Source organism: Ovis aries, chromosome 4 (genome assembly GCF_016772045.2).
Source record: "Ovis aries strain OAR_USU_Benz2616 breed Rambouillet chromosome 4, ARS-UI_Ramb_v3.0, whole genome shotgun sequence".
NCBI lineage: Eukaryota > Metazoa > Chordata > Mammalia > Artiodactyla > Bovidae > Ovis > Ovis aries.
In genome coordinates this window covers 15,904,168-15,927,877 of record NC_056057.1, presented here as the reverse complement: position 1 = coordinate 15,927,877, position 23,710 = coordinate 15,904,168, and the positions used below count along the sequence as shown (strand labels likewise).

The 23,710-nt window shown below is 42.3% G+C and overlaps 1 protein-coding gene across 9 annotated transcripts in view; it reads left to right on the top strand.

Annotated features, from left to right (window-relative positions):
• ASNS (asparagine synthetase (glutamine-hydrolyzing)) overlaps positions 1–23,710 on the top strand; it is a 152,252-nt gene that overhangs the window by 92,482 nt on the left and 36,060 nt on the right. For 2 of the 9 annotated variants that reach the window (XM_042248391.1, XM_060414509.1), the window contains exon 3: positions 1,522–1,611. The exons of the other annotated variants lie outside the window; for them this stretch is intronic. The gene's annotated coding sequence lies outside the window, so the exon portion shown is untranslated. The remainder of the gene's footprint in view (positions 1–1,521; positions 1,612–23,710) is intronic. 9 annotated transcript variants of the gene reach the window in all.

Sequence of the window (23,710 nt, the reverse complement as noted above, 5' to 3'; positions counted from 1 at the left end):
CAAAGCCTTTGGATCACTTGATCATTATACCAAGAAGCTTATGAAACGTCAAGTTCATTGACTGTAAAGTCCCTTTCACTCCAGGTTTAGGATCATTTGTAACTGCTCAAGCTAACACATTAATTTCAGAATCTCTGCTTAGTGCACTTAGCTAATTTCAGTGGGTCCAACACTGCATTTCATCTTCCCAGACCCAGTACAATTTAAAATCCATTTTCTTGCACATTACTGAGGTTCTTTCAGTATATACTGATGAAATATTGCAGCTCTTGAGGTGTGCATTGACCTTCTTGTGAATCACACTTCATGGCTTACCTCCTGGGCCCTGCTGGGACTGGAGTCTGGATACTGGTATAGAAGTAATGAGAGGCATAATCTTTGAAGAAGATCAAATGTTTGATGCTAGGTGACCACCTCCGGGGAAGATATAGGTTCTTCTGATTGGGGATGACTGACGTCCTCAGACTGTGGTAGAAGGAAAGGCTGCTTCTACTGGCAAAGGAGGATCAGTAGGAATTTAGAGGTTCCAATGTCCCCAGATTCATTGAAATCTGCTCCCATATTCCTGTCCCAAATTTTAAGTCATATTTCTTCTCAATTGATGTCCTAACCTTAACTAAGAAACCCTGCAAAGTTGAGAATTCAACTTGTGTTGTCATTCAGCCACCCACAGGATTAAATTTCATGTTTGATTTTTGGAAACCTTGGTCTTATGGTCCAGGATATCCTTATCTTTCAGGACAGGTATAAATCCTTAAGTGCATCAGTTTTTCCCCCCACACATTCTTCAGCACACTTAGAAGCACTCATTGACTCACAGACATTTTTACTTTCACTAAAAATCTTCCTTGGTAGCAGTGAATTCATTCAAATCCTTGCCTTCTGTTAACAGTTGATTACACATTATCGCCTTGATGTCTCCAGGTGATACTTCAAGTAACTCTTTTGCATATCATAAGCTACTGCTGTCTCCTGTACTATTGCCTGGCTAACTATATTAGGAAATCAGTGCCAGATAACCCAAAGCTAATTTAGAGAAACATCCTTAAGTTTCTGTTCCCTGGAATCACTTTTAGTATCAATTTCTGTATCAGTGAGGGTTCAATCAGGGAAACAACCACTGTGAATAGTATGAAATATGGGATCTATTATAGGATTTGAAAGTGAAAAAGTGAAAGTGTTAGTCACTCGGTTGTGTCTGACTCTGCGACCCCATGGACTGTAGCCCACCAGGCTCCGTTGTCACCCAGGGATCAAACCCATGTCTCTTATGTCTCCTGCTTTGGGAGATGATTCTTTACTACTAATGCCACCTGGGAAGCCAGACTTAGACCTTATGTAGTTGTGGTGAGAGATGGAGCACTTGTTGGAAAACTGGTGCCTTTGTGTCTGGTGGAGGCCTGAGGCCACTGAAGTCAGTAGGTCCAGGAGTTGGGAACAAAAGCTGACTGTGAAGCCGGGGAGACTGGGAACAAAATGGGATCACAGCTGTCTCTCAGTGCTTCCAACTTTATGATGCAGGTGACCTTCCTTCAGTACCAGGTCCAGGGCATGGAGAAGACAGAAGAGGACATAATGAAGGGAGCTGGAGGAGCTTCAGGCTCCAACAAGGTACACTGACAAGTCAGTAGCAACAAAATGAACTGCCGCAGGGTACCCTATAGGGACCTTAGACCTCAGTGATGCTGTTTTGCTTTGAATGGTGAAATCTCATGCAGCTTTCTCTTACATTAAAATTAACCCACAACCACACAGGAAAGAGAATTCTGGGAAGTGCAGCTCCGATTTAGCTAAATTAACAAAGAAGTTAGCCACCATAGAAGGGGTTGAATTTGGGGTTGATTTTGGAAATAGAGCTAATAGCAGTTATTGATGGATTGTATTTGTTAGATGAGTGAGGGGATTATTTGCACATTTTTTGTTGGAATGATTTTCTTTTTCTTTTTATTATTATTATTTTACTTTACAATATTGTATTGTTTTTGCCACACATCAACATGAATCTGCCATGGGTGTACACGTGTTCCCAATCCCGAACCCCCCTCCCACCTCCCCCCCAACACCATCCCTCTGGGTCATCCCAGTACACCAGCCCCAAGCATCCTGCACCCTGCATCGAACCTAGACTGGTGATAGAACGATTTTCTTTAACTCAAAATTTTGATTCCTTTTTTGGAGTAAAACAGGCTCTTTACTCTTTAGAAGATTCTTTTCTGAAACTTATTTCAGTTGTTTATTTTTATTGAACTGTAGTTGACATAGGACATTATATAAATTACAGGTGTTCAGTATAATAATTCACAAGAATTACTTTTTCTCTTGCATCCATAGTGAAAACTAGCAGCAGACATTAATTGCTCCCAGTTTGTCAAAAAAATAGATGCATCATTTTTTAGGCAATGTCTATTCTGTTAGTTATGCTCTCATTTTTAATCCAGATTATGTTCTCTGTCTTGCAATTATATAATGGCTTTAATAATTCACCTCTCATAGTTCTGGAAGCATTTGAATACCGTCCCAGGCAGTTGCCATTCTTCACACCACTCTTCAGGGCATTGTGGTTTCCTTGTTAATTCAAGATGAATATCTGGTCCCAATCTTCAGGAATCAGACCACCTCCTTCTTGTTGAAGCTCTTTCCTCCAATGATTGCTGAGTCACCCTCTTTTCCTGATTTCCTTCCTGCTTTCTCAGCCTTGTTGTCGATGCCCTTCCTTTGGTTTTTTCTCTAGCATGGCATCCCTAGGGCCTTGCTTTTTATTTTTCTCTCTTGCTCTGCAAGAAAAATTCCACTATTTCAGGAGATAGTACCACTCCTCTGGTGACTTGCAGTCTACATCACAATACTTGTTGAGCTGCTGCCATATGCCATTCAGGTTACTAATGTGTGTGTGTGAGTTGTTCAGTCATGTCCAATTCTTTGTGACCCCTATGGACTGTAGCCCACTCTGTCCATGGAATTCTCCAGGCAAGTATACTGGAGTGAGTAGCCATTTGCTTTTCCAGGGGATCTTCCCAACCCAGGGATCAAACCCGGGTCTCCTGCATTGTAGGTGGATTCTTTACTGTCTGAGCCACCAGGGAAGCCTACAAGAGTTGCTAATATATATAGTCTTTAAATTAAAAAATTATGATCCTACAATCTCTGGTAAGAAACCCTTGATATGGGCATTATCCCAATTTTCCAATGAGGAAGCTAAGGCTCAGAAGTTCAAAATTTTACTCAAACCAGTTAATAAGTGGATTTGAACCAAAGGCTGTCTGACTTTAAAGTTATTGTCATAATAGCTACCATTTATAGCTGCCTAAAGATCCAGCTCAGATCTCCTCATTATAAGACTTGAATATCCAGTGGCATGCAGGAGAGCCGTTACTTAAATGTACCCTATTATTTCAAGCTTAATACATGTAACTCCATTCAATCTCACATGCCATTCCACCAATTCCAACCCCAACCCCATTCAAAAAGTACACACCTCCTCTGGTATTCCTTATTATTTTCCAGGTAAAAAAAGTCTCAAAGATTTTGATTCTAAAGATCTCCATCTCCTGCCCTACTGGCTTACCAAGTCCCCCAATGTTGAGGTCAGAGGCATCTCCCATCACTGTGGCTCCAATGTCATTTTCCACTTCCTTCCTGAACTCCTGCCACTGTTCTTGCCATTTCATAATTGGCTGTCTGTAGAAGGCAATGGCACCCCACTCCAGTACTCTTGCCTGGAAAATCTCATGGACAGAGGAGCCTGGTTGGCTGCAGTCCATGGGGTCGCTAAGAGTCGGACATGACTGAGCAACTTCACTTTGATTTTTCACTTTCATGCATTGGAGAAGGAAATGGCAACCCACTCCAGTGTTCTTGCCTGGAGAATCCCAGGGACGGGGGAGCCTGGTGGGCTGCTGCCTATGGGGTCGCACAGGGTCGGACACGACTGAAGCGACTTAGCAGCAGCAGCTGCTGCCAAAAGGGCTTCCTTGGTGGCTGAGTGGTAAAGAGTCCGCCTGTAAAGCAGGTGACATGGGTTCAATCCCTGGGTTGGGAAGATCCCCTGGAGGAGGGCATGGCAGCCCAGTCCAGCATTCTTGCCTGGAGAATCCCATGGACAGAGGAGCCTGGTGGGCTACAGTCCATAAAGTTGCAAAGAGCTGGACACGACTGAAGCAGCTGAACACACATGTACATGCACTGCTGCCAAAAGTATCTTCTGAAAGAAATCGATCTGGTCCTGTCAGTTTGCTTTACAACTTCTGGTTCCATTTTGCCTGCCAAATAAATGTTAATCTCCTTGGTATGCCACACAAGGCCCTTGATGATTGGCCTGGCCTATCTTGCAGTCAGCTATTTTTCATGCAGGTACAAGTGGTTACTTTTCAAATGGATGGTAGATGCCATAGAGAAGCAGAAAATACAAAGATTCCCCAACTTGACTGAATTCAGTTTTGAATTTTTATCATTTTGACTGTTTTCTCAATCAATGGATACTTCAAACACAATTATTATCAGGCGGAGATGTATTTTATATTTGGCAGGGAAGATATTCTCATAAATATTGGGAAACCAACTAGATAAGATTCTCATGAAATACATCTTCCAGGATTCAGAGTTTATTTCAAGAAACTTTCTTAGGCTAAGTTATTAGAAAGATACGGACTCTAAATTTCAAGAGTATACTTGGACTGAAAAATTTATTTTTCTGTGTATTGGACGGGAGTAACTGGGAAAGATTATAAGTTAGGATGGTGAAGGAATACATTCCCTAAAGCCTATAAAAAGCAGGGAATGATTTTTTTCTTCTCAATAATTCAAATAAAAAATTTTAAATGACCCTGGTCCAATAGGGGAATAAAGGCAGAGTTGGAAAAGGGCATGATTTAGTGAGAAATGTCACTGTGAAACTCTGTGTTCTATTACATCCTGTGATAAAAGGGAGGATAAAAGCTATTTTCCATCCTAATGAAGTCATAGTTCTTCAGCAATGCCCCCAAGACACTGTCTCGTGTGGTCAGTCTCCCACTGATGAAACCGTGTGGAGAGGGTGGCCTGGGGGTTCACACGCGTTTGAGTTCCAGTCCTAAGCATGCTCTCTGACCTTGAACAAATCAGAGCTCTGAGATGCTCTTTTTTGTTCTTCAAATGGGAATGAAATACACAATGGCGAGATTTCTGTGAACTAGGATTGATCTGCAGGAATTTATACAGGTCCATTTGCTTTCTTCTGTGCCATGCTTCTAGCTATCTCCTGTGTTTAGTGCTTCGCCCTCTGGAAGTGTCCTTGGAGCTACCTGTGTCCAGTTGATGAACAGATAGGGAAATTCAAGAGAGGCCCTATAGGTTGTCTGCAGTGACATCAGAAAGGAGCTGCACGACGGGTCCCTACCCTGTATTTTTACCCGTTCATTGATTTCATTCCAAGTGATGAAGAAACCAGATGCCAATGAAATAAGATGGAGGTAGAAAATTGGAGTGGATGTAGCAGGCATTCAAGAGCCTGCTTAAAGCCAGTGCTGTGCTAAGAGCTGGTGGACAAAGCAGCCAACTTTCCTGAGGTGCTCATGGGCCTGGCAGCGGTGACACAGACAGAATCCAACATCTGTAGGACGGATTAGACTAGAATAGCCATAAGGGAAGTACCAAGTGCTGCGGACCCAGAGGAAGGAGAGATGCATTTCTGCCTGGAGACAAAGAAGAGTGTGGGGGCAGTATACAGGGTCGCTGAGGGTCAGACACGACTGAGCGACTTCCCTTCCACTTTTCACTTTCATGCATTGGAGAAGGAAATGGCAACCCACTCCAGTGTTCTTGCCTGGAGAAGCCCAGGGACAGGGGAGCCTGACGGGCTGCCATCTCTGGGGTCACACAGAGTCGGACACGACTGAAGTGACTTAGCAGCAGTCCACCAGTGCACCATTCATTAACGCGACACAGATCTGCGGAGCAACACATCTGCTCCAGTGAACTACTGCGTCCTGCTACCACATCTGAGAACAGGAGGAGGGCGAACCTACTAATAATGTCCAGTCACGGAGTGAGGACATGTATGAGATGCAGGGGAAATGACAATGCTAGGCAATAATTTCCTCTAAAATAGATGTGAACAAAAGCAAAAGCAGCATTATGTACGGTGCAGAGAACCAGGCAGCCTCTGAACGGCTGGGAGGGGCTTGTTGCTGTCTGTGGAAACCCGTCTCGTCTGGTCGCATTTCTTTTCCTACGGCCAGATGCATAGATGCAGCTTTACCCCTCACCCTCTCCCTCTTCCTCTGCTCGTTTCTTCTATTCTGCACACAGCTCCCTCCTCCCCAGCCCCTTTTTTCTCTGGACTGCTGGTCTGAGGCAGCATCTACCTTGTGGCAGCAGAGGCTCCTCCTCTTTAAAGGTCTGCCAGGACCTCGCAGGAATGGGGTAACTCGAAGTCAGCACTAAGGTATCCAGACAAGCAGAACCCGGGGCAGGAGGGGCGGGCAGAGAGCAGGCTGAGAACAGCTGAGGGCGGCCCTCATTCCCCTTGATACAAGCCCGCATCTATTTATGCATCACATCCTCTGTGCAGTTTTGAGTTATCTATTAATGTAATCAGAGAGTAGGTCACTGGTGTTCAAAATCAGTTAGTCGTCAGAATCTTCAGCAGGGCTTTTAAAAGATGTAATCATCTGGGCCACACAGAGATCCATAGAAGTGGAACTCTTTGGTTGGAGATCAAGTGTTAGAACATTTTATAAAGCTGTACACAAATTACTTATAATGTAGATTTAGGCCTGAGAATCACAGAAATTAGTTGTTTTCTATGAAAAAAAGAGTTCTCATGAAATGTTATTTTTGTGAACTACCAAAAGGGGAAGCTGAAAAACCAGCTCCTTTCGCATATAGAGTGAAGCTTATAGATTGTAAATGGCTATGAAAATTGAAATTTCAAAATATAATGACCTTAAGTAGTGGTTTTTTTTTTTTTTTTTTTAGTATTTCCCCTCTTAAGTTTATGCAAACTTATGGGAGTAGTTGCAAAGTCTTTTGCTTATGTTCTCTAGTCTGGAGGGTGGGCAGGCTATTCTGACCCAGGTGTAAAATGTCTTTAAAAAAATAATTGTGGTGGTGCCTGAATGTTAAATAGTAACTTTTGCCCAACAATGATAATAATGTGTGCTAAGTCACTTCAGTCTTGTCCCACTCTTTGTGACCCTATGGACTGCAGCCTGCCAGGTTCCTCTCTCCATGGGATTCTCCAGGCAAGGAAACTGGAGTGGGTTGCCAGGCCCTCCTCTAGGAGATCTTCTGGACCCAGGGATCGAACCCGTATCTTATGTCTTCTGAGTTCTTTACCACTAGCGCCACCTTGGAAGCCCCACTGGCGGTAATAATGGCTGACATTTTAAAAGCTCTTACCGTGTCAGATGTTCTGCTAGATCTCACTAGTTCTTTGATCACCTCTAAACCTACAGCAGTCCTGGAAGGTTGCTAGGTGGCTTCCACCTGACAGGTGAAGGAACCAAGGCTTGCTGTCACCTAGTTTGTAAGTGATAAAGTCAAGATTCCAAAATGTGTATCTCTGATTCCAGAGTCAAGCATCGCAAAGCAAGAGCTTGCGAGAGAACAAAGCTGGGTGCAGAAGGCTGGCCGAACCGGAGACAAAAGGGAGAATGTGTGTGTAGACCAAGGATGCCTGGTACTAAGGAGACCAGAACAGGGACAGGAGCTGGATGGGATGATGGCCAAGACAATAGGGGTGTTCTTGCCCATCTGCCTGTTCTAGATTAAGACTCCTCTCCCTCTCTTTTTTTTTTTTAAAGTAATTAATTAATTTATTTTTGGCTTCCCTGGGTCTTCAATGCCGCACGGGTTTTTTTTCGAGTTGTGATGAGAGGGGGCTACTCTGTAGTTGCAGTGCGTGGGCGTCTCATCGTGGTGGCTTCTCTTGTTGCAGAACACAGATTCTAGGGTACTCTGGCTTCAGTAGTTGAGGCTCCTGGGCTCTAGAGCAGGCTCAGTAGTTGTGGCGCACAGGTTTAGTTGCTCCTCAGCATGTGGCATCTTCCTGGACTAGGGATCGAACCCATGTCTCCTGCATTGGCAGGCAGATTCTTTACCACTGAGCCATCAGGGAAGCCCTAGACACCTCTCCCCTTAGCAGAAACAGTTGGCCCGGAGGTGAATCTTGACCTGTGCTCCAGGGAGCACACCCAGGTGTGGAGGAGGTGAGCCCAACAGTACAGCATTCCACTGAGATGCCAGTGATCCACCGCTTGTGGGAGGAAGCAGATGGACTTTCTAACCAGTAGAGTTCTCAGAAATCCTCTTGGAGCTCCTAAGCTTGCTAAATGACCACCTTTCCTGCATTAGATTTTTTTTTTTTTTTTTTTTTTGATCACCTCCGTATGGCTGGAAGTTTGCTAAGCGCTGGATTGTGTCAGTGGTTCCAGGAGGAAAGGGGTGATAAGAGATGGCAGGGAGAAAATGTAGTTTGGGGTTAGAGGCTGTTCTGTGTGAGGGAAGGCGGAGATTGGCTCTAGGAATGTTCCAGGGGGGCTGGATAGGTAGCCAAGCTATGTAATCAGCTACCTGTGTAAAGAGAATGTAGAAGAGAACCTGGCTGCAGTTGGACACTGGAGAGAGAGAGATAACGGTAGGGATATACTTGGCAGCTGGAAGTAGAATCCTTGACTTGATTAGGTCGAGTTCAACTAGGTTGAATGTGACTGAAGAGTTGGCTAAAATCAAGGCCATAGTCATGTTTTCCTGGGGCCTTTGATACTGAGGATGGTGGAACATACACCCGTGTATGTATACATACATGTATCAGTCAGGGTCCTCTAGAGAAACAGAACCAGTAGGAGATTTGTGTATTTATTGTAAAGAGATTTATCTTAAAGTATTGGCTCATGCAATTATGTGGGAGAATGACAAGTCTAAAATTGATGGGGCAGGCTAATATGCTAGAAACTCAGGCAAGATTTCTATCTCGAATCATGAGGCAGAAGTCTCCAGAAATCTGTTTTTGCATCTAAGGCCTTCAATTAATTGGACAAGGCCCACCTATTAACACATTGTCAAAAGTAATGTGCTTTACTTAGTCAACTGATTGTAGAAATTAGTTACACCTACAAAACTGCTTCACATCAATCTCTAGACTGTTTGATTAAATGACTGGATGTTATGGTTTAGCCAAGGTGACAAATAAAATTTAACCACCACAGCACCCTTAGGCTGCCTGCTGATAGGAGTCAAGGGGTATTGTTGAGAAGAGACTCTCTATGGCTGTGGTGTCATGGTAGCCCTATAAAGTGGATTTGCAGCCATACATGGATAGCAGTGGTCTTTTCAGGGTGGCAGGGACTAGTGGCCTGCTTGTGCTTGCCAGCTGTATAAACTTTTCCTCAAGAAGCCCTCTAGGCCCTTCCTATCTCAGAACTCCCCCAGATGCCAGTGGGGCTGCCAAGGAGCAACATCATTTTTCTGCTGCCTGAAGTAGGCCTGTTGCTGCCAAGTTTTCAGATTGCAGGATATCCTGGGCTGGGCAGTTTCCTAGATGGCATTTCTTCTAGGCCTATTTGAACGCTGGGCGTATAACAAAGGGTGAAATCAAACTACTGAAAGGCCATCAACTGGCCTAAATCAGTGCTGAACTTTAGAATCATTTGGGGAGCTTTGTCTAGGGCAAGATATCGATGGTTTAAATATTCCCCCCGTAGATTCGAATACACAGCCAGAGTTGAGAATCCTAGGTATTTAAGATTGGTTATCCTAGAAGCAGACCTCAGACCAAGCATTTGCCATTTATTTATAAAGGATGTGTTCCAAAGAGAAACCAAGAAGGCAGTGGGGAGGCAGGACAGGGAAGGAAAAGAAGCCAGGCAAAGATGCTATTTCAGGGCAAGTATCAGTCTCCTCCCGATCCCACAGGAAGTTCTAGAACGTAAATTATACCCACAGAGTTTGTCCACCAGTGAGGAAAATGATCAGGACTCCCCTACTTCTTCTTCAGTCAACTGTTATCTTTAGGGTTTCCAGGAAGAAATATAACTCCCCTCCCAACCCGCCCAGCTACTTCCTATGCTCTGCACAGGCAAGGTTGCTCTGGTGCCCAAATCAAGCCTCTGGAGAAGGTCACAGGTACCTGCTGTTAGCGGCAAGACCCTCAGAAATTGGGGGATTAGAATATAGAGCTGCTAGAAGAGATCCCAAGGGGATTTTAATGAGAGCACTAAGAGTTTCCATACACTAAAAGAGTGGTTATTATTTCTGGGTCTGCCATAGTTGCTAGGGGTCTGCATGAGGTAGTCAGGGGAGCCTATTATAAAGTTTCTTCTTCAAGGACTCAAAGACAGCATTGATTGTTGATTATACTTAGCGAGTGTCCAGACCCATGAAGGGTCTGCGATTTTGCCCCTACTTGTAAACTAACAAGTTCACCAGACAGTTTCATGGATGCTGGCAGAGGAGACGACGCCTCTGGATCAGAGACAAAGGATTTAATTACGGCACTAGCAGTAGTCAACTATCAGCATTTTCTTGCAGCAGTTCCCTAAACCCAAATTCCCACAGGGTAGTGAAGAGGGCTAGGTGACAGCTACGCATGCATCGAGTAAGTTGTGTTACAGAGAAGAGCCACCGGCTTAGAGAACCTGAGTCTTTTATAGCGGGAAGGAAGTTACCAAGCAAAATCTCCCTTTGCTCTAGAGGGAGGAACAATCTCTTCTTTCCCAAGACTGTTCACTGCACAAGTGTTTTTGAAGATAGCTAACGCAAAGGCAGTCAGTGAATCTGTTTGCAAGACCTGTAGAAAGAGAGACATTGAGATAACCATCTCCGACAACAGTAGGCACAAGGGCAGGGGGATGTTTGGTGTCTGCTTTCTTCCTTCCTGGTTCTGACATGTGTGGGGTTTTTCTTTGTTTCTCTTCTGATGGCCTTGATAACTTTAGCAACTCTCAAAAGCTTTTTATTTACTTTATCCTTATTTACCTTTGTGGTTATTCCAAATATTATCACTTTACCATACTATGACAGGAAACATACTTGACCTCTTGAGCTGGGTTCTGTTATCTGAGGACTAATTAAGGTTGTCTAAATAAGCTCTAAGGATCTTTCCAGACACAGGGTGAAGACTTAAACATATGAGATATTTGGGAGCATGGTAATTTTAGCAACAGGGAAAGAAAAGAAGACATTAATATCTACAAGAACAACTTAATTTCATTTAAAGTCATAATGTTGTACAATGGACTGGTTATTTGTGTCATAGAGGAAGAAATTAGAGCTCTAAGTCACTTGTTCAAGGTCATGGAGCTACCAACAGTGTTGCCAGGATTTGAAGCTAAATCCATTTAAATCCCGAATCTACTTCTAGTCACCACTTTCTGATTCTAGAGCCAGACATCCTGGAATGCAAAGTAAAGTGGACCTTAGGAAGCATCACTATGAACAAAGCTAGTGGAGGTGATGGAATTCCAGTTGAGCTATTTCAAATCCTAAAAGGTGGTGCTGTGAAAGTGCTACACTCAGTATGCTAGGAAATTTGGAAAACTCAGCAGTGGCCACAGGACTGGAAAAGGTCAGTTTTCATTCCCATCCCAAAGAAAGGCAATGCCAAAGAATGTTCAAACTACCACACAATTGCACTCATCTCACACACTAGCAAAGTAATGCTCAAAATTCTCCAAGCCAGGCTTCAACAGTATGTGAACCATGAACTTCCAGATGTTCAAGCTGGTTTTAGAAAAGGCAGAGGAACCAGAGATCAAATTGTCAACATCCACTGAATTGTTAAAAAAGCAAGAGAGTTCCAGAAAAACATCTACTTCTGCCTTATTGACTATGCCAAAACCTTTGAGTGGGTGAATCATAGCAAACTGTGGAAAAGAGATGGGAATACCAGACCACCTGACCTACCTCCTGAGAAATCTGTATGCAGGTCAGGAAGCAACAGTTAGAACTGGACATGGAACAGAAGTCTGGTTCTAAATAGGAAAAGGAGTACATCAAGGAGTACGTTCCCCTGCTTATTTAACTTCTATGCAGAGTACATCATGTGAAATGCTGGGCTGGATGAAGCACAAACTGGAATCAAGATTGCCAGGAGAAATATCAATAACCTCAGAAATGCAGATGACACCACCCTTATGGCAGAAAGTGAAGAAGAACTAAAGAGCCTCTTGATGACCATGAAAGAGGAGAGTGAAAAAGTTGGCTTAGAACTCAACATTCAAAAAACTAAGATCATGGCATCCAGCCCCATCACTTCATGGCAAATAGTTGGGGAAACAATGAAAACAGTGAGAGACTTAATTTTGGGGCTCCAAAATCACCGCAGAGGGTGACTGAAGCCATAAAATTAAAAGACACTTGCTCCTTGGAAGAAAAGCTATGACCAACCTGGACAGCATATTAAAAAGCAGTGACATTACCTTGCCAACAAAGTCCATCTAGTCAAAGCTATGGTTTTTTCAATAGTTATGTATAAATGTCAGAGTTGGACTGTGAAGAAAGCTGAGCACCGAAGAATTGATGCTTTTGAACTGTCGTGTTGGAGAAGACTCTTGAGAGTTCCTTGAACAGCAAGGAGATCCAACTGGTCCATCCTAAAGGAAAACAGTCCTGAATATTCATTGGAAGGACTGATGCTGAAGCTGAAATGCCAATACTTTGGCCACCTGATGCGAAGAACTGATTCATTTGAAAAGACCCTGATGCTGGGGAAGATTGAAGGTGGGAGGAGAAGGGGACGACAGAAGATGAGATGGTTGGATGGCCTCACTGACTCAATGGACGTGAGTCTGAGTAAGCTCAGGGAGTTGGTGATGGCCAGGGAAGCCTGGCCTGCTGCAGCCCATGGGGTCGCAAAGAGTCGGACACTACTGGCAACTGAACTGAATGGGAGATCCTCCCATACAGGATGGCATCCTGATGATGCTGAAGAGCTAGTGACTTCGTGAGGAGGATAACAGTTTTCACCTTTACTTTTTATGACAGGACATTATGGAAGCTTAAATTGTACTATACTATAATTGAGATGCCTTTACTCCAGTTCCCTTATCAAAGCCTACCAAGGAAGCCAGGCTTGTTTTAATTGAATTATTGAAAATAAAGTATAATATCTGATCTATTTGTTTAAGCCCTAGACTAATCTCCTTTCCACCACCCATTGTCACCCGCACTATATACACATATGCTCAGACTAATGCAAAACTGACTTTATTTTCTAGCCTGTGTATACCATTGTTCTCAAAGACCACATCCTTGGAACGCCCCTGCCCTTGAAAGTTGAATAAGTGATGAAAGTTTAAAAATGGCTTAAAAAACATAAGATATGTTGACTCTCAACTTTTCAAATATGATATTTTTAAACATAAGAAAATTACGACTCCACATGATAACAGTTATATGATTTTGTATTCCATTGATTGAAAAATACATGAATAAAACCAATATGAGTTCAGTAAAGCTTTGAAATGAGATTTTATTTTCTTCATATCAATAGCATCTATATCCATCTGAAAAATAATCACTCATATGTGTGTGAGAAATAGCTAACTTCTAGGGAGGTTGGACCAATTGTTAAGGGCCTTGGGGATATAACAAGAAGATTTGGAATTTATTCTCCAGGCAAAATGGAGTCAAAGAAGTTTCAAAGCAAAGTGACAGAGTTCAGTTGATTACTTTTTTCTGAAAGATAATTTTGGAAGCAGTGCAGAGAGCCAAATGGCATATGGGAAAACTAGTAGCAGAAGGTTGGTTAGGAGATAGAATACACCAGGAGCCACAGTGATACACAGGTACTCTGACCTGGGCACTGGAGGCGTTGGGAACCACCTATGTGTGGCATATGCCAGAGAGGGCATGTGGCTGCATGCATGCTAAATTGCTCAGTCGTGTCCGACTCTGCGACCTCATAGACTGTAGCTCACCAGGCTACTCTGTCCATGGGATTTTCCAGGCAAAGATACTAGAGTGGGTCACTGTGCCCTCTTCCAGGGAATCTTCCCCACCCAGGGATCGAACCTGTGTGTCTTATGTCTCCTGCATTGGCAGGCGGGTTCTTTCTTTACCAGTAGCACCACCTGGGAAGCCCAGAGGGCATGGCTGAGAGTATGTCTAAACTTGGAAGCTGTGTTAGAGGGTGAGTCCATGAGTGAGACTTGTTCCACATGAGGGGAACCGTCCCACCTGCTCCCCTTCCCTTATCTTCTCATGTGGTTGGTACCACTTCCTGCAGGTCTTACCCTGCAAATGTCTGGGCATCCCTGCAGATGCAGCATCATCCCCACCTTCTCACTGTTCCCTGCTTCCCAACAGTTCACACTCTAGCTCTCCTTCCCACTGCTTCCAGAGATATTTATCTTAAAACACAACGTGTCTATGAAGGACTGTGTTATAATTCTGCTATGAACTTGTGTAGGATGCACGTGAGACCAAGAGGTACGGCCCTAACTTGTCTAAAATGACAGAAAATAAATACAGCAATATACTACTATATCTGGAAATTAGAAAGTATCTTCTTGAGTATTGCATCCTATTTTTTTTTTTTAACCCGTCAAATGGGTTGAAAGCAATGAGTACACTGAGGAATTGAGAGGCAACCAACAGAGTGGAAAATTAAGGATCAGAAGTTTACGTTCGCAAACCTGCATTTCAAATACTAAAAAAAGAAATTCTGTTAGACCCTAGAATGAAAAGGTGAGAAAAAAAATATGACTATCATTTGTGAGTTCTTGCCATGGACACTACCTGGGCAGGTCTGCCTTCTGCTTGAGGCACAGGGCTAAGAACCCACAATGAAAATATTTTCATTTCTTTTAAAGTCAGGAAAAAGTGAACAGTGAGTTCAAAGAAAATTTTTTTAAAAAATTATTTTCTGATTTTCAGTTCAACTTCTTAACTGAGGCATCCTAGGTCTTCTGGAAAGATGCTCTTTTTTTTGGGGGGGGGGAGTAATTGATTTATAATGTTGTGTTAGGTTCAGGTGTACCAAGGAAAATATTTTAACATGTAGTATTAATAGACTTGTCTGTACATCAACACAATTAGAAAATATAAATGTAAATATTTTTATAAAGGTAAGGATCCATGAAGACAAAAGTGCTTCAGTTCAGGTCAGTCCAGTTCAGTCCAGTTCAGTCGCTCAGTTGTGGCCGACTTTTTGCAACCCCATGGACTGCAGCATGCCAGGCTTCCCTGTCCATCACCAACTCTCAGAGTTTACTCAAACTCATGTCCATTGAGTCGGTGATGCCATCCAACCATCTCATCCTCTGTCGTCCCCTTCTCCTCCTGCCTTCAATCTTTTCCAGAATCAGGGTCTTTTCCAATGGGTCAGTTCTTCACATCAGGTGGCCAAAGTATTGGAGTTTCAGCTTCAACATCAGTGCTTCCAGTGAACACTCAGAACTGATCTCCTTTAGGATGGACCAGGTGGATCTCCTTGCTGTCCAAGGGACTCTTAGAGCCCTTGAAAATCTTTATATGGACCCATATCTGGGGGCTCAGACCTACCCTGGGAATTTAGTTCACTGTTTTCTAATCTGTGAGTCAAGGGCTCATGATTATTGCTCTTGTAGTATTGTTTGTAGACTGAGTAATAATCTCTGAAAAACAATTGTGTACCTTTATGTTGAGTATGATAGGAATTTAAAGTATTTCTAACATCATTCTTTCATGTATATTCTCAGCAATGATTACCAAAAATATAGCTGCTATGATTTATATCTGGAAAGAGTCCTTATAATTTTGTGTTGTTAGAAAATTGATCCATAAACTGGAATGACTAAGAAGTACTGATACAGTAGATGAGAGAGTCAATTCCTAGGCAGATTGATAAGAAGTCCGGGGGTCCACAAGGAGAGAGGGGTCTGGAATTCTCAAGGAGGGAAAAGGACAAACTTTTTTCCCTCTGCATTCCTTAGGATTATATAACAATAATGTATCCTGCTTGAGGACAGTTTCTGAAAAAAACCTTCTGGCTAATCCTATAATCTTAAAATGTAAATTATGGGAGTGGGTCTAGTAAGGTCTTTACAACCTCCAGACATTCTTTTGATCACTGTAATAAGTAATTAAAAAGTATATAACTCCATTGCTAACACTAGTGAGGGGGCACTCTTTCTGCCCCCTTCTGATGTCTGTGTCAGAAGCTTTCTCTATCTCTTTTATACTTTAATAAAACTTTATTACACAAAAGCTCTGAGCTATCAAGCCTCGTCCCTGGCCCTGGATTGAATTCTTCTCCTCCGAAGGCCAAGAATCTCGGTGTCCTTTACCTTACAAATAGCTGTGAAGAGAAGAGAGGCGAAAAGCAAAGGAGAAAAGGAAAGATATAGGCATCTAAATGCAGAGTTCCAAAGAATAGCAAGAAGAGATAAGAAAGCCTTCTTCAGCGATCAATCTAGAGATCTCTTCAAGAAAATTAGAAATACCAAGGGAACATTTCATGCAAAGAAGGGCTCAATAAAGGACAGAAATGGTCTGGACCTAACAGAAGCAGAAGATATTAAGAAGAGGTGGCAAGAATACACAGAAGAACTGTACAAAAAAGATCTTCACGACCCAGATAGTCATGATGAGGTGATCACTAATCTAGAACCAGACATCTTGGAATGTGAAGTCAAGTGGGCCTTAGAAAGCATCACTACGAACAAAGCCAGTGGAGGTGATGGAATTCCAGTGGAGCTATTTCAAATCCTGAAAGATGATGCTGTGAACGTGCTGCACTCAATATGCCAGCAAATATGGAAAACTCAGCAGTGGCCACAGGACTGGAAAAGATCAGTTTTCATTCCAATCCCAAAGAAAGGCAATGGCAAAGAATGCTCAAACTACTGCACAGTTGCACTCATCTCACACGCTAGTAAAGTAATGCTCAAAATTCCCCAACACAGGCTTCAGCAATACGTGAACCGTGAACTCCCTGATGTTCAAGCTGGTTTTAGAAAAGGCAGAGGAACCAGAGATCAAATTGGCAACATCCGCTGGATCATGGAAAAAGCAAGAGAGTTCCAGAAAAAACATCTATTTCTGCTTTATTGACTATGCCAAAGCCTTTGACTGTGTGGATCACAATAAACTGTGGAAAATTCTGAAGGAGATGGGAATACCAGACCACCTGACCTGCCTCTTGAGAAGTCTGTATGCAGGTCAGGAAGCAACAGTTAGAACTGGACATGGAACAACAGACTGGTTCCAAATAGGAAAAGGAGTCCGTCAAGGTTGTATATTGTCACCCTGCTTATTTAACTTCTATGCAGAGTACATCATGAGAAACGCTGGACTGGAAGAAACACAAGCTGGAATCAAGATTGCTGGGAGAAATATCAGTAACCTCAGATATGCAGATAACACCACCCTTATGGCAGAAAGAGAAGAGGAACTAAAAAGCCTCTTGATGAAACTAAAAGAGGAGAGTGAAAAAGTTGGCTTAAAGCTCAACATTCAGAAAACAAAGATCATGGCATCCGGTCCCATCACTTCATGGCAAATAGATGGGGAAACAGTGGAAACAGTGTCAGACTTTATTTTTGGGGGCTCCAGAATCACTGCAGATGGTGACTGCAGCCATGAAATTAAAAGATGCTTACTCCTTGGAAGAAAAGTTATGACCAACCTAGATAGCATATTAAAAAGCAGAGATATTACTTTGCCGACTAAGGTCCATCTAGTCAAGGCTATGGTTTTCCCAGTCATGAATGGATGTGAGAGTTGGACTGTGAAGAAGGCTGAGCACCGACGCATTGATGCTTTTGAACTGTGGTGTTGGAGAAGACTCTTGAGAGTCCCTTGGACTGCAAGGAGATCCAACCAGTCCATTCTGAAGGAGATCAGCCCTGGGATTTCTTTGGAAGGAATGATGCTAAAGCTGAAACTCCAGTACTTTGGCCACCTCATGCGAAGAGTCGACTCATTGGAAAAGACTCTGATGCTGGGAGGGATTGGGGGCAGGAGGAGAAGGGGACGACAGAGGATGAGATGGCTGGATGGCATCACGGACTCAATGAATGTGAGTCTGAGTGAACTCCGGGAGATGGTGATGGACAGGGAGGCCTGGCGTGCTGCGATTCATGGGGTCACAAAGAGTCAGACACGACTGAGCAACTGACCTGAACTGAACTTGTGGTTCAGCAACAAGCTTTCATAGATCTGTAGCAACTTTATCAGCATTTTAAAAAGATCTTAATTATTATACCTAACACTCTTTGGGCTGGGCCAGGGTGTGTTTGTTTAGACAGACAACAAGTACCACATGGTAAATCTGAACGAGGATGACTAGCCCTGGCCTTTACTTGAAAGGTAAGGATTCTTCTCTGAGTCTTCCATGGCTCAGTTAAAGTATCGAAAAATATTGAAAAATTATTCCAGCTGGGTCACCAAATTGTAAATGGAGTTGAGTTTCGAAAAGATAGGCATGTATAATTTTCTTTTGTTTTTAATTTTTACAAGACAGAATATTTATTGTTTTTACACTGAAGCCATCTGTCTTTGATTAGTACCCCTAAGTTATCAGTGATGTAGGTAATACACCAGTCTTCCATCATCATAGAAGGTTCTTGTGGTAGAAGGGGAATGGGCTCCAGATTTGGACAAAACTAAATTGAACTTTCTCCGGTTCGATGTCCTTGCAAAACTATTTAATTTCTGTTGAACATCAGTTGTTTTTTTCTGCCTATAAAAGGGGATAGAGTATTTTTCCCCAGACATTTCTCATTCTTATTGAGCCATCTTGATAACAACTATCGTCTTGTTATATCAAACACAGGATTGGGAGGTGAGAGAGTAAGTACAATTTTGTCCAGAAAGCAGCATAGCATTTAAAATTTTTTTTTTTTTTTTTTTAGTTAAAGTACAGTTGATTTACGATGTGTGAGTTTCTGGTGAACAACAAAGTGATTCAGTTTATATAAATATATTTTTATATTCTTTCCCATTATGATTTACTATAGGATATTAAATATAGTTCCCTGTGATACACAGTAGGACCTTGTTGTTTATCTATTTTATACATATTAGTTTGTGTCCGCTAATCCCAAGCTCCTAATTTATACTTCCTGCACCCTTCCCCTTTGGTAACCATAACTTTGTCTTATGCCTGTCAGTCCGTTTCTGTTTTGTAAATAAGTTCATTTGTATAATATTTTAGATTCCACATATAAGTGATGTCATGATGTTTGTATTTCTCTGACTTTACTTAGTATGATAATCCTGAAGTCTATCCATGTTTCTTCAAATGGCATTATTTCATTCTTTTTTAAAGGCTGAGTGGTATGGCACTGTATGTATATACATGTGTATGTATCCATTCTTTATCCCATTCATCTATTGATGGAGATTGAAGTTGTTTCTGTATCTTGGCTATTGAAAATAGTACCGCTTTGAACACCGAGGTGTATGTATCTTTTTGAGGTAGAGCTCTTGGCCCTTCTGGATATATGTCCTGGAGTGGGGTTGCTGATTGGTGGCTCTGTTTTTAGTTTTTTCTAAAACAAATTTAATTGAAGTATCATTAATTTATAGTGCTGTGTTTAATCTGTACAGCAAAGTGACTCAGTTGTACATATATGTATGTGTTATTTTTCATATTCTTTTCCATTATGGTTTATCACAGGATATTGAATACAATTCTCTGTGCTATACAGTAGAACCTTGTTTTTATCCATTCTAGTGAATATATGTGATAATTTATATCTGCTAAATCCAAACTCCCAGTCCATCCCTCTCCCACCATCTCTCCTCTTGGCAACCACAAGGCTTGGTGATCTATATCTGAAACTCTGTGTCTGTTTCATGCTGCTGCTGCTGCTGCTAAGTCACTTCAGTCGTGTCTGACTCTGTGCGACCCCATAGACGGCAGCCCACCAGGCTCCCCCGTCCCTGGGATTCTCCAGGCAAGAACACTGGAGTGAGTTGCCATTTCCTTCTCCAGTGCTTGAAAGTGAAAAGTGAAAGTGACGTCACTGAGTCGTGTCCAACTCTCAGCGACCCCATGGACCGCAGCCCACCAGGCTCCTCCGTTCGTGGGATTTTCCAGGCAAGAGCGCTGGAGTGGGGTGCCATTCAGATAGGTTGATTTGTGCTGTTGTTGTTTTGGGGGGCTGTATTTTAGATTACATGTATAAGTGATATCATATGGTATTATCTTTTGCTCGCTGACTCACTTCCCTTAGTATGATCATCTCTAGGTCCATCCATGTTGCTGCAGATGGCATTATGTCGTTCTTTGTAATGGCCGAGTAATATTCCATTGTTTATATGCACCATATGTTTATTCATCTGTTGATGGACGTTTTAGGTTGTTTAATGTCTTGGCTATGGTAAATAGTGCTGCTATGAGCACAGGGGCACATATATCTTTTCAAATTAAGTTTTGTCTGGATATATACCCAGGAGTAGATTGTTAGGTCATATGACAGTAGATTGTTAGATCTGCTTTTAATTTTTTGAGGAACCTGCCTACTGTTTTCCATAGTGGTTGCACCAATTTGCACTCCCACCAATACTATAGGAGGGTTCCCTTTTGTGCGCACCCTCTCCAGCATTTATTATTTTTAGACTTTTTAAGATGCCCATTATGACTGTGTAAAGTGGTATCTCATTTTAATTTACATTTCTCTAATAATTGGCAGTGCTGAGCATCTTTTCATGCCTATTGGTCATCTGTATGTCTTCTTTGGAGAAATGTCTATTTAGGTCTTCTGCCAATTTTTGTATTAGGTTGTTTTTTTCTTGTTGTTGAATTGTAGGAGCTGTTTATATATTTTGGAAATGAAGCCCTTGTCAATCACATCATTTGCAAATAGTTTATCTCAGTCTGTAGGCTGTCTTTTTGTTTTGTTTATGATTTCCTTTGCTTTACAAAGACTTGTAAGTTTGCTTAGGTTCCGTTTGTTTTTATCTCTATTGCCTTGGGAGACTGATCTAAGAAAGCATTGGTACAATTTATGTCAGAGAATGTTTTGCCTGTATTTTCTTCTAGGAGTTTTATGGTGTCATGTTTATATTTAAGTCTTTAAGCCCGTTTATTGTTTGTATGGTCTGAGGGAGTGTTCTAACTTCATTGATTTACACGCAGCCGTCTACTTTCCCAGCACCACGTACTGAACAGACTGTCTTTTCCCCACTGTATATTCTTCCCTCTTTTATCAAAGATTAATTGTCGCTAGGTGTGTGTGTTTACTTCTGGGCCCTCTATTCTGTTCCTTTAATCTGCAGAGCATAGCATTTTCTAACATTTCTTTTATTGACTGATTGATTTTGGCTGTGCTGGGTCTTTACTGCTGCAGGGGCTTCTCTCTAGTCGTGGCGAGTGGGGGCTCCTCTCTGGTTGTGGTGCATGGGCTTCTCATTGCGGTGGCTCCTCTTGTTGCAGAGGACAGGCTCTAGGGTGCTTGAGACTCAGTCGTTGCGGCACCTGGGCTCAGCAGTTGCGATTCCCAGTCTTAGAGCATAAGCTCAATAGTTGTGGTGCCTGGGCCCAGTTGCTCCTCAGCATGCAGGATCCTCCTGAATCAGAGGTTGAACCCGTGCCCTGGGCAGTGGCCAGTGGATTCTTTACCACTGAGCCAGCAGGGAAGCTCTGAGCATACCATTTTCAGTTTCAACTCTATAGAAAATGTACTCATTTTATTTGTAAAATAAATATTGATTCTTTAAAAAAAAATCATTATATTACATTCATAATAGCCAAATGAATCAATCAAATATCCTATACTTCATACTGCTATAGTGTTTTGTATTTTTTTTCTCACAGTCATTATTTTTAAAATTATTTTTATTGTTTTTCTTTAGAATGGTTTGCAACCCCCACACATATCTGACTCTAAAATAGTTCCCTCACTCCAAAGTTGGACCCCTTACCCTTTAAGCAGTTTCTTTACACTCCTCTCTTGAATATCTGGCCATCACTCATCTGCATTCCCTCTAAGTGAATTTGTCTATTTAGAAAGTTTTATATAATTGGAATGATATAGGATGTGACCTTCATCTGGCTTCTTTCACTTACGCATAGTGCTTCTGAGGTTCATTCGTGTTGTAATGTGTACCAGTACTTCATTCCACTTTATACCTAAATTTGTACCTATATTCTGTTGTATGTATATACCACAGTTTGTTTATTCATTCATCCACTGAAGGACATTTGATCTGTTTTCACATTTTGGCTTTTGTGAACAATGTTGCTATGAACAGTCTTGTATATGTACTTCTTTGAGTACCTGTTTTCAATTTGGGGGAGTACATAGCCAGGTCAGATGGTAACTCGATAATTAACTTTTTGACAAACTACCAAAATGTTTTCCACTGTGGCTGAGCCATTTTCCATTCCCACCAAATGTCTGAGGGTTCCAATTGTTCTAGATCCTTGCCTTAATATAAATATTGACTTTGTAAGGTTGTTGAGTGAATTAAAGGAGATGGAAGTTTCAAAAGGGAGAGCAGGGAGCAGCCATCCCTCCCACGCCCTCTCATCACACACAGTGCCCATGTCTGTCAAGGGCACGCTTGGCCTTGCAGAGTTCACAGCCCCACTGCTCTTCCTCACATAGGTACCAAGGTGAGTGCTTGGGTGTGGGCTGGGATTGGACAGGGTTGGAGGAGGGAGTGGCGGGACACAGGGCTTCCCTGTGATGACACTTCTCTGTCCACATCCATCACAGCTCCCTCTCCATCTCCCTGTCGAGGCACTCTCTCTCTCTTGCTACTTGGTCACCATTCAGAAGGCATTTGCTTTTCTTATAAGCAATCATAGTTAATATTTCTGGAGGGGGCAATGGCAATCCACCTCAGTATTCTTGCCAGGATAATCACACGGACAGAGGAATCTGTTGGGCTGCAGTCCATCGGGTCTCAAAGAGTCAGACATGACTGAAGTGATTGAGACCCATGCATGCATAGCTAACGTTTTCCAAGTTTAGTATACAAAGAATGTCGTAATAAAACATATGAAGACAGAAAGGAAAAAAAAAAGTGCAGAATTCCACCATATTGAGCAACTGCTGTCATTTTGTAGTGCTTTGCAAGTTCTTATTCCTAAATGTTCTGAACACAGATCGGTTATTTTCACTTCAATACCCATATGTGTCAGGAGAGAAAATTTGAAATTACCCATGTCTGGGCTCCTCTCTAGAACTCTGGATTCATTGTTTTGAGGTTAAGATCCCAGCATCTACTGTTCTAGGGGCTTCCCTAGTGGCTCAGATGGTAAAGCGTCTGCTTGCAATGCAGGAGACCAGAGTTCGATCCCTGGGTTGGAAAGATCCCCTGGAGAAGAAAATGGCAATCCACTCCAGTGCTCTTGCCTAGAAAATCCCATGGACAGAGGAGCCTGGTGGACTACATTCTATGGGGTCGCAAAGAGTCAGACACAACTGAGCGACTTCACTTTCACTTTCTTTATAGTATTCATCCATAGCCAAGACTGTGAACCACAAAAGAACATAAACCTTTTTTCTTTGACTTTCAATTTGTAGGTCCATTACCTAAAATTGACAAGTATTGATCACCTCTGTTGGTAAAGGGTGGTGAGAGAGGAGACTGAGCTCTGGACCTGGACTTACTTGGATTCAAAATTGTATATAAAATCACCAAATATTACACCTCAGTTTCCTTACCTTCCACACAGGAACAAAGCCTATTTTGTAAGGTTATTGGGAGTTTAAATAAGATAGCATTGAACTTGAAAAAATTAACAAATACTGATTTCTTTTTCTATGGTACCATGTGCCCAAATAGTGCACTTCCA